Raw genomic sequence first — 11,587 nt, 5'->3', positions numbered from 1 at the left:
TAGAAAGCAACACTGAGCCTGTGCGGCCATGGGGAGTTAATTTACAAACCTGCAGCTAATTTTTAGAGCTGTAAAAAATGACTGATTTCTGGCAGGGTCGGAGCTTGAAGGGCTGGATACAGGATTCCAGGGGAGCGGTGAAATGTACGGGGCGTGTGTGTGTGTGAGTGTGAGTGTGTGCGAGTGTGAGTGTGTGCAAGAGGGGGCGCTCTTTCCGCTGACACCGGGAGCTTTCCTAGCAGGGTTCTGACTGACACGGCAACTTCTGTGTCTTTCAAAAACACCCCTTGGGCCCGCTTCTGCTGCGGGAATCCAAGGCTGGAAAGTCAAGGCAGGTCTAAAGAACCATGGGAGGGGAATTCACCTCCGTGCAGAGGGCCGGGAATAGCCCTGGGCAGCCCCGGTCCATCTAACGGTCCGATTGGTCCCTAAGCCCTGCCTCCATCGCCAACTTGTTACGTTTTCCAACGAGCACCTTCCTCCTTTCTCCCCTGCTGCCCCTCACTCCCCTAGTCGTCCACAGAGCTACCTCCTACCCCTGCTTCAAACTCTCCTCTGCTGGGATGCCAAGAACAGACTCGACAATGGTCAGGCAGCTGGTTTGCAGAGCAGGGGTGCTGGGGGGGGGGGGGGCGGAGGAGGGGGGCATGGGCCCCACACTCTACCATCTGTAAGAGCGAGCAAGGGGGGAAGGGGGCAGAGAAGGCTGAGCAGGGGGCGGGGTCCTGGGGGGGAAGAGGCGGCGCAGAAGTGGGGCTTCCGGGGAAGTGTGAGGGCGGGGGCTCGGGGAGAAGTGGCAACATGTGGGTGGGGCTTTTGGGAGAAGGGGCGGGGCCACTGTTTGGGCACAGATGATCCCCCCCTGCCCCCAGTTTTAGGAAGCTTCCCCCACTCCTGGTGCAGAGACCACAGCTGATCTGTCTCCTTGTACTCCCCTCTCTGTCTCCGTCCTGTACTCAGCCTGGGAGCACTTTGGGGCAGGGACTGTCTGTTCTGTGCTTTGAACAGTACCCAGCACAAACGGGTGCTACAATCATACAACTAAGCAAGAGCTGCCCTGGGGGCCTCCCTGCCTGCCCTCTGTGTGGGGTGAAGGTGACCTGATGGGAATGGACTCAGCTACGCCCTCAGACTGCCCCACCCTCGCAGGACCTGAGCGGGTTGCTAACAATAACTGATTTACCCTCGACACCTCCCCTTGACGTGTAGCTTGTATGGCTGTGGACTCACATACGCCTGCTCCACACCGTTCTCCAGAGCACCTCCGGATGCGGCCCATTAGCTCAACGGAGATAAGATCGCCGGCTCCGATCCTGTGATCGGATCCACGCAGGCAGACCCGTGTGCCCTCACAGAGCCCCGGCACGTCCCGCTGAGGGTTGTCCTGCAGCCTTCTGCTGCTTGCCTGGAGCCTGGCCCCCGGCCTCTCGGGGTATGTTTGCACTGCAAAAAAAACGAAACACCCACAGCGGCAAGTCTCAGAGTCTAGGTCTGCAGACTCAGGGTTGTGGGGCTTGTGTTATGGGGCTAAAACAGGGGTCTCAAACCTCAAATGACCATGAGGGCCACATCATTGACCCCTCTCCCGCTGCCCCGCTCCCACTGCACCCCTTCCATGAGGCCCCACCCCACTCTTCCCACCCCTTCCCTGCCCCCATTCCAACTCCTTCCCCAAAATCCCCACCCCAACTCCGCCCCCTCCCTGCCCCCAGGGGGTGCAGGAGGGGTGCAGGGTGCAGCAGGAGGCTCAGGGCAGGGGGTGGGGGTGCAGGAGGTGTTTGGGGTGCAGCAGGGGGTCAGAGTGCAGGAGGGATGCGGCAGGGGGCTCAGGGCAGGGAGTCCAGGTGCAGGAGGGTTGCGAAGTGCGGCAGGGGGTTCAGGGCAGGGGGGCAGGGTGCAGGAGGGGTGCAGGGTGCAGCAGGGAGCTCAGGGCAGGGGGTCAGGGTGCAGAAGGGGTGCGGGGTGCAGGAGGGGGTCAGGGTGCAGGAGGGGTGCAGCAGGGGGCTCAGGGCAGGGGGTTGGGGTGCAGGAGGGGTGCAGTGTGCAGCAGGGGGTTCAGCTGTAGGAAGGGTGCAGGGGGGTGCCCTTAGAGACCCGGCCGGAGGGCTGAGTCAGGAAGAGGAAGCTCCTGGAGGAAGCGGGGCCATGAAAGAGGACAGCGGTGGAGAGACGACCAGAGGAGGGTGCAGTACTGGAAGGGAGCTAATCCCCAGAGCAGCCGGCAGGAGGCGCCCGTAGCGGTGAGTGGACCCACGACAGGCAAATCAGGGTCCAAGCTCAGCCTGTTTCACCACTGAATTCCCATCGGGGCCTGAGGGAGAAGCCGCATATCCCGCTGCCAGCTCCTGCGCCCTTCCTTGGTTGCTGGAATGATCTCAGCACGATTGCTCCCTTTTTCCCAGGCTGATTGCGTGCTAGGACCACATCCGCGCTCTGATTTAATTGGGAACTTGAGCAATAACTGGGCCCAGGAACTCCTCTGGAATGAGAGCTGTGTTACCTTGCCCAAGGATTAAGGTGGTGTGTAAGGGTAATTACGCTCAGGCAGCTTTCACCCACAGTCACGGCTCCTTGGGGCTTGGATCTGTTCAGCTCTTACCAGCAGGGCTGGGTCCGTTCTTGGCAGGGCAGGCTCCAGGAAAGGCACAAAGGCCCTGATCCAGGGCTGTGTTTGGTACAAATCAGGTGGAAAGGCAAAGCTAGCCGTACGCCTCCCAGATTGCGGGTCCAGCCGGGCATACGTTAGAGCAGCTCTAATTGACAGCTGACTTCTGGGATGGAGACTCCAATTCTCATAAACCCTTTCCCCACTACCCAGCCCTGTACTCCTGGCCAGGGAGGGGAGAGGGCAGCAATGCCACGGAAAGATGCTGAACCAGGAAGTGGTGAAGTATTCTTGCCAGCAAGTTAAAGAAGTGTGGGCTGGATGAATGGACAATAAGGTGGATAGAAAGCTGGCTAGATCATCGGGCTCAACGGGTAGTGATCAATGGCTCCATGTCTAGTTGGCAGCCAGTATCAAGCGGAGTGCCCCAAGGGTCGGTCCTGGGGCCGGTTTTGTTCAATATCTTCATTAATGATCTGGAGTATGGCGTGGATTGCACCCTCAGCAAGTTTGCAGATGACACTAAACTGGGAGGAGAGGTAGATACGCTGGAGGGTAGGGATAGGATACAGAGGGCCCTAGACAAATTAGAGGATTGGGCCAAAAGAAATCTGATGAGGTTCAACAAGGACAAGTGCAGAGTCCTGCACTTAGGACGGAAGAATCCAATGCACCGCTACAGACTAGGGACCGAATGGCTCGGCAGCAGTTCTGCAGAAAAGGACCTAGGTGTTATGGTGGATGAGAAGCTGGATATGAGTCAACAGTGTGCCCTTGTTGCCAAGAAGGCCAATGGCATTTTGGGATGTATAAGTAGGGGCATAGCCAGCAGATCGAGGGACGTAATCGTTCCCCTCTATTCGACATTGGTGAGGCCTCATCTGGAGTACTGTGTCCAGTTTTGGGCCCCACAGTACAAGAAGGATGTGGAAAAATTGGAAAGAGTCCAGCGGAGGGCAACAAAAATGATTAGGGGACTGGAACACATGACTTAGGAGGAGAGGCTGAGGGAAGTGGGATTGTTTAGTCTGCAGAAGAGAAGAATGAGGGGGGATTTGATAGCTGCTTTCAACTACCTGAGAGGGGGTTCCAAAGAGGATGGATCTAGACTGGTCTCAGTGGTAGCAGATGACAGAACGAGGAGTAATGGTCTCAAGTTACAGTGGGGGAGGTTTATGTTGGATGTTAGGAAAAACTTTTTCACTAGGAGGGTGGTGAAACATTGGAATGCGTTACCTAGGGAGGTGGTGGAATCTCCTTCCATAGAAGTTTTTAAGGTCAGGCTTGTCAAAGCCCTGGCTGGGATGATTTAGTTGTGGATTGGTCCTGCTCTGAGCAGGGGGTTGGACTAGATGACCTCCTGAGGTCCCTTCCAACCCTGATAGTCTATGATTTTATGACGCAGCTGCCACACGGCGAGCCAGGAGTCTCAGAGAAGCCGGAGGCAGAGCATGACCCCCAGAAACTGTGGGCAGAGGCGCGAGTGGAACAGGTGGTGACTGCCGGACGGTATAGCCGGGTGCAGGCCTGTATGGGAACTTATGGGGGAGCAGCAGCAGCTGAGCAGTGAGCCAGTGCACACGGGCCCCGATGAGAGACTACCTGAGCCTGGCTTGGAAACCCACCAGTGCCTATTTGCCTGGAATAGAGACTGGACGGGGTGGGCTCCCCAGGCAGGAGGTCTAAAGAGCCCTGACTCTCCGTGGGACAGCCCCAGGGGCCTAACAAGACCCACTTTTGCACACTTTGAACTGTAACCGTTTAAGCCTCCGTCTGTATGTAAGGTATCTGCAACCTACCCTTTCCTGCCAGCCCTAGGAAAATACCCTTTCCCTTAGGCAAGGTGTCTGAGTGGTTACTGGGGGCCCAGGCCTAGTGCCTACAAGGTGTTAGCCGACAGGTTAGCATAGACCACGTTATACTCATGCCTGGCAGTTCGAAGAGCTGAACTGGCCTGTGTTTTCCCAGAATTCTGTTCACTCCCACTAAGCTCCATCCCACAATACCCTGAGCTTGTACAACTCCGCACTGGGCATAAGCAGATAAGAAACGTGTCAGAAATCAAGACACATTCGTTCTGTGTCTTAGTAGAAGTGAGGGAGTTGCTTTCATGGACCGGTACCTAGATAAGGAAGGTAGAGACCAATGAGTTAAGGAACTGGTACCAACGGCTAGGTTGGATTTTAGTGATGGGTAAAGAGTTTTGTAACTTGTAAAATCATCCTATAAATACTCCTAGCTGAAAGGTGTCACTTTGGGAACACACCTTCAGGGGAAGGGGAATGTAACAACGCTGTACAAGATGGCTTCCCGGTGACTGGTATCAGACATAAGAATGGCCATACAGGGTCAGACCAATGGTTCATCTAGCCCAGTGACCTGTCTTCTGACAGTGGCTAATGCCAGGTGCCCCAAAGGGAATGAACAGAACAGAGAATCATCAAGTGATCCATCCCCTGTCGCCCATTCCCAGCTTCTGCCAAACAGAGGCTAGGGACACCATCCCTGCCTCTCCTGGCTAATAGCCATTGATGGACCTATCCTCCATGAACTTATCTAGTTCTTTTTTGAACCCTGTTATAGTCTTGACCTTCCCAACATCCTCTGGCAAAGAGTTCCACAGGTTGATTGTGCATTGTGTGAAGAAATACTTCCTTTTGTTTGTTTTAAACCTGCTGCCTCTTAATTTCATTTGGTGACCCCTTGTTCTTGTGTGATGAGAAGGAGTAAATAACTCTTCCTTATTTATTTTCTCCACACCAGCCATGATTTTAGACCTCTCTCATATCCCCCCTTACTCATCTCATTTCCAAGCTGAAAAGCCCCAGCCTTATTCATCTCTCCTCATATGGAAGCTGTTCCATCCCCCTCATTATTTTTGTTGCCCTTTTAAGATACTGAACCTTTCTTCCTGTACTTTACTATTGTTGGTGTTTAGTGATAAACCTGGCTGACAGGGGTCATTTAGCCTTTTGGATATATTTCATACTGAACCAAAGGGTGCTCAGGCAATTGACTCTACAGCTTACCAACAAATGCCTAGCTGCTAATGCATCTTCAGCACTTGCCTCTGAGTCCTGGCACATCTGACAGACTGCTGGCACCCTAGGGTGTTGCCAGCTGTTGTGATTTTATCACAAGTCTCATGGTATTTGGTGGTTTTTCTTCCAGCCCCAGCTCCCAGAGTCCTGTGATGATGGGGATTCCACAACCTATTCCAGAGCTTAACTCCCCTTGAAGTTAGAAAGTTTTTCCTACTGTCTAACCTAAATCTCCATTACTTCTCATTCTGTCCTTGGTGGACCTGGAGAACAGTAGACCATAGTCTTCTTTATAACAACGTCTTCCGGTGGGCAATGTGATGGCAAATGAAGTTCAGTGTCGATCAATGCAAAGTAATGCACGTTGAAGGGAAAAATGTAAACTCCTCATGTAATTTACAGGGTTCTAAACTAACTGTAATAATTCAGGAAAGGGATGTTACCAGCTTAATAAAAACCTAGGCTCAGTGCACAGCGGTGGTCAAAAAAAACAAACAAGATGTTAGGATGGATAAGGAAGAAGATGGAGAATAATACTGAAAACATTATAGCGTCCTCATCTAAATCAATGGTGTGGCCTCATGTGGCTACAGCCTACAGTGCTGGGCATCCCTTCTCTGAAAAGATACTGCAGAACTGGGGGGTGGTTCAGAGAAGAGCAACGAGAATGATCGAGGCCCAGAAAAGCTCTCCTATGCAGAAAGACTGAAAAGGTTGGGATCGTTACCTTAGAAAGGAGATGAATACAAGGGGACCTGATAAGTCTATAAAATAACTAGTGGCCTGCTGAGGGGAGAGCGGGGGCTGCCATTTCCCTTGTGTCCTAACACAAACCCAGGGGATGGGTAATGAAAATAAAAGGGGAGAAATCCAAAACTGATCAAAGGAAATACTTTTCCCTCACAATGTGTCTTTCGACGGCAGAACTTGCTGCCACGGGAAGTGGTTAAGGGCAAGAATGAGCAACATTGTGAGAGTGATGGGTTATTGCCATGGGAGTGCAGTGTGTCAAGTGGGGGCCGCCCCCGTTTGCCCAGTGTGGGGTTGATACACCCTGTCACATGGTGGTAGGGATATTCTGTTGCGTCAAACAGTTGCCATCAAGAGGCTTAGGACTCTGGTGGGGCAGAGTAAGCAAGCAGTCCATAGCCCTTGGACTGAGTCCATAGTCCATAGCCCCAGTCCATAGTCCTGGCTGAGGCGAACAAAAGCAGTCGGGGCTCTGACCCTCTGGGCAGGGCAGGGCAGAGCAAGCAATCTGTGTAGCCCTCGGGAGGGCGGGGGGGGGGGGGGCGGGAAGCAGAGCAAACACACAGTCTAAATCAGGCATCCCTGATAGCCACATCTAGTGGCAAATGCGGGGGGTGGGGGGGTAGTAGGGGAACCCAGGTCTACCCAACTCCACTGGGTTCCAACCCAGGGCCCTGTGAAGCCAGTAAATTCCCTATTAAGGGTTCAAGCATCGGCTTCTAACATGTTCCCTGGGTCACTTCCTACCATAAAGTGGATCTTGGGCATCTCCCCGGCTGCCAGCAGCTCGATGGCCCCATCAGTCTCCGAGATCTGCTGGTCCAGGGCCACTGTCCCAACAGCCCGGTGAGTTGATGGTTCCTCTGCAGGAGCCTGCAGCAAACATCCTTCCTCTTCCTCCACCAGCCCCAACTGAGATGGGCTGCCTCCTTTTATCTGTCCCCTCCACCTGGAGCATGTGCAGCAGGGGTGAGGGGGGCATGGTCTCCTGGGCCCACAGTGATTGGTCAGCCCCCGTTAGTACAGTGCAGGGTTGATACACCCCATCACAGTTATTTATATGGATAACAAGAAGAGCCAGGCTTCTTGTTAAAGGGAACAAATGTGAAAGGGATGTTAAACTGAGCGTGTGACAGTGTCAGCCGATCTGTAACCATTGGAGCCCAGGATGAAACCTACGCAGGGGGGGCAGATTATCTCACACCTGCCTACTGAGGGGTAACTTTCACCTTCCCCTGAAGCAACTGGTGCCGGCCGCTGGGGCAGATGGATGTTGGATTAGATTGCCATGTCCGGTCTGGCAGTTCCCGTGATCCTATCAGCTCCATCAGTAGCAGATTTACAAACCTCTGTATATAGTGCAGCCATTAATGGGGATGGAGATTTATGTAGAGTTAATGTGGGGCCAGTATCTGATTGGTTATACTGGTGTAAATCTGGAATAGCTACTGTTAAAGTTGACTTTACTGGAGCTGTTTCGTATTTACCCAGGTGTAACTGATTGCCAGTTAAGACTCCCCTGCCTAGCCTATTCCGGCTGACAGACGAAGTACCAGGTGTCTGTGTAGCTCCTGTACCGTAGACACAGCGGGCCAAGTTTCTCACAGCCCATGGTCCTACTGAAACACACCTGCCGAGTGCATGGAAAAGGCAAACGCTGATACACCTAGCTCCACAAAGCCAAAGTGGCTTCCCGAGTTGTTAGTGCCAAGGATCTCCGGTTCGCTACCCTGGTCCCTCTAGGGGTCCACAGAGCGCCTGGTGGCTAGAGAAGTGGAGCTTTCCAAGCACTGAGATAACACCGCCTGGAGGTCTGGGGACGTGCTGTCCAGCTGCTCAGGAAGGTGGCCGATGACCTACAGCACATGGTCCATCACGTGGAGGCCTTTCCTTAGCCTTGGAAAAGCAGGAGGAGAACAGACACGTGTTGGGAAACAGCCATGAGCTCCGGGCCACCTGAAGGCGGCAGACCCTCAGGAAAGCGGGGGCAAGAATTGAGCTTGGTTCTTTGTCAGCCGATCCAAATGCCGTTGAAATCAATGGAGCTCCTCCATGAACTGAGCAGGTTTGGGATCAGTTCCTGTCCGAACCCAATGACTACGTTGCGGCTGTGACAGCTAATCATCAGCCAAGAGCAGGAGGCGCAGGATATGGGCTCAGCTTGGCCTCGCTGGCCAAACCTCTGGCTGCCCAGCCCACAGTCACTGAGCCGGCGCTGTCCGAACGGGGCAGGGAGCTCAGGAGGTTTGGAAGGTGGAGTCAGTTCTGGTCACACACAAAGACCCTGATTGTCACGGCAGGTAAACCGTCATTTACCCCGGTGCCAGTTGAACGCGCACGGGGTGAACGATGCCGCTGCTCTGAGGGAAGTGACTGCACGAGGTGCAACGCCGAGAGGTGTCGGTTCCGAAGTCCTAGGTCTATGGACAGTGGTCTCGGACTGCTCCAGGCCACTCCGGACAGGCAATGCAACGGGGGGCATGGCTTACACCAGCCAGTTAAGCGTGGCTTCCAGCTGCTTTGCACAGTCACGTTGGCACACAGCAGCCGGAGCCTAACAATGAACGTGACCCAGTAAGGACAAGAACCAGGGCTCAGGTATTTAGGCACCTAATGCCCATTGTTTTAGATGGACGTTAGGTGCCGAAATACCTTGGAGGATCTGAGCGCGGGAAATGGGCTCAGAGCCCGAGAGAATGGCTGCAGTATAAATGCCTGCGATAAAGGAGAAATACAGCACATCAGCAGCGTACAGGTTTGTTACAGGCGGTGGCGCTGGGCTGGTGTGAGGCCTGTGTAGAGGAGCGGCGAATTAGGGGTACAAAGGCGAGGGGCGTCGGGTCCACTGGCTCCTCGTTTCCCTCCCTTTGCTGGAGGACTTGGGCAAGAGCTTTGCAGGACCTGACTGGTGATGTCAGCCAGAGCTGAGCTGGAGCTCTCCCTGCCTCCAGAAGCATGCGGGGAGACAATGTGGAGATGTGGACGGTCTCCAAAGAGCCAGCTCCAGGCCTTGCCATGTCTCGAGTCAAGCCCCCAAAAGCCCTGAGGCTGGCTTCAAAACTGAGAGCATGGTGGCGACTATCATAGGCCAGGGGAGGCTAAGCCTCCCCAAACAGCCAGGCATGGCCCTGCCCACGCTCCGCCCCAAGGGCCCGCTCCCGCATCCCGCTTTTCCCCCGTAGCCCCGCCCATACTGCTCCTCTTCCTGCCCTCCTTCAGCCCCTCCCCCGAAGCTGGCGGGGACTGGGGCTGGGGCTAGGGTGGGCGGGCCGGTGGCCTGGCACTCGGGGTGGCTGGTGTGAGCTGGCGGGCTCATGCTTGGGCTGGCTGCGGCGGGTCAGCGGGCCAGCTGGGGCTTGGGTTGGCTGGCACTTGGACCGGTGCTTGGGACGGCTGGTGGGCCAGGATTCAGGGTGGCCGGAGTGGGGCTCCTCTGGCCACAGTAGGGGGCTCGGTGCTCCGGTGGTGGTGGGGAGAAGAGGCGGGGCCTCGGATGGAAGGGGCGGGGCCAGGCACTAGCCTCCCCGAATGAGGGGTTCTCGCCCTGCCCATGACCAAGAGTTTAACAAAAAATCATCCCATTTGGGGTGCCTCTTCTTGTGTCTTTCTTGCACATCGTGGGGTAGACACAGCCAACTCTTCACCCAGTGAAGAAGGTCGTGTGAGCCAATCCCACCTCTGAGGCAGATGGGGTGAGCCTGAGCCACCGGGGTCGACAGCCGACTGGAGAAAGGACTGCGGTGGGGTGACCTGGCCGCAGAGCCCTAGAGGAAGGTCTGTGGACTGCGCTCCGGCAGAGGTGCCTTGGAGGAAGATTCTGCTTTGGTTTCTTGGAAGACTTTCTTGCCAGCCTTTGTGGACCGGGTGGAGGGCAATTATAAGGGCCCAGGGAGAAGCCCAGCATCAGCCCTGGAAGGTGGGCTGGGCAGTCCCTTAGCCCAGGGAGAGGGGGAAGGGCTCGGGCCCGGAAGGCCACTGGAAATTGTGTCAAGACTCAATAAAATTAGGAATCTTGTTTAAACGCTTTGGACTGTGGAACATTACTGGGAGATGCGGTGGGACCTGAGGCTTGGAAGCCTGTAGGGCCACCCCATGCCAGGAGGGGGTGCTCTGGAGGTGTTGTCATCCACTGGCTAACAGAAAGAAGGAACATTCTTCTTCCCCCACTCCCCCATACACACACTCCTTTAGATATGGGGAAGGAGAGGGGGAAATATTAAGTACATCAACCTGGAGAGGTGAGTGAAATCCCGTTCTCCCCAGAGTTAACCTCAGCACCGCTGCTTGGAATGCCTGTCCAAGGCCCAAAACCTCCTCATGCCATATGGGGACAGAGGGCCAGATTTGGCAGTGGTGTAAATATCACGACAGGCATAAGCTGGTCAGGAAATGGGTGTAAATTGCAACATAGTGTAACATGTCCAGATTTAAAGCTCCGAACTCATGCAAGGTGAGGGGCAACTTACATTCCTGGGGGTTAGGGGGAAAGAGAGGTAGCAGGAACAGCAGCTACCAGGATGGGGTGAGATAAGACTGCTCCTCCAGGCAGCCCTGGTGCAAGTGTCTTCCACTCATACCAATATCATTGATGCCAGTGAGTTACATCCCCTTACGCAAGCCCTGAATTTGATCCCCACGTCGATGTAAGTTACATGCACTCTGCAGACCTGGGGTCAGATTCACCTGGATGAGCTGGCTGCTTTGCACATCTGCCATGACACAAAACCACCTTCAACCCACGTGAAGCAGTCACTTACACGAGCAAAACGCATCCAGAGTGTTCTGGAGGATCTGGCCCGTAATGATGCCCATGGGATCCGAGTCACACGAACTCTGCCTCTTGCACCGGTTTCATGGCCAATCCACACCGAATGCACAATATAAAGTCCCATTTATGTCATGCTGAATGTGACCCTCTGGGCTAAATTCTGTTCTGTTATACTGGACTAAAATCTGCATAGGCTGCACTGGGGTCACTCTGGATTCACACCAGTGTCACTCAGAGCAGAATTTACTGCTCCCGAGGCAATATGTGGGGGTGGAGTTTGGACGAGCGGCCGTGCTGAAGTTAGGCTCACTGAGAATGGGATTTCACTAGCCACTCTGGTTCAAGGCGCTTCTCCTGGCCAAGCACATTGCCGAGGTTGGGTTTCACAGCCGACGGAGAACTTTGTCCGGGTGCTTTCCCCGA

The sequence above is a fragment of the Chelonia mydas genome, chromosome 3 (assembly GCF_015237465.2).
Source record: "Chelonia mydas isolate rCheMyd1 chromosome 3, rCheMyd1.pri.v2, whole genome shotgun sequence".
Taxonomy (NCBI): Eukaryota; Metazoa; Chordata; order Testudines; family Cheloniidae; genus Chelonia; species Chelonia mydas.
This window is presented reverse-complemented; position numbering follows the sequence as displayed.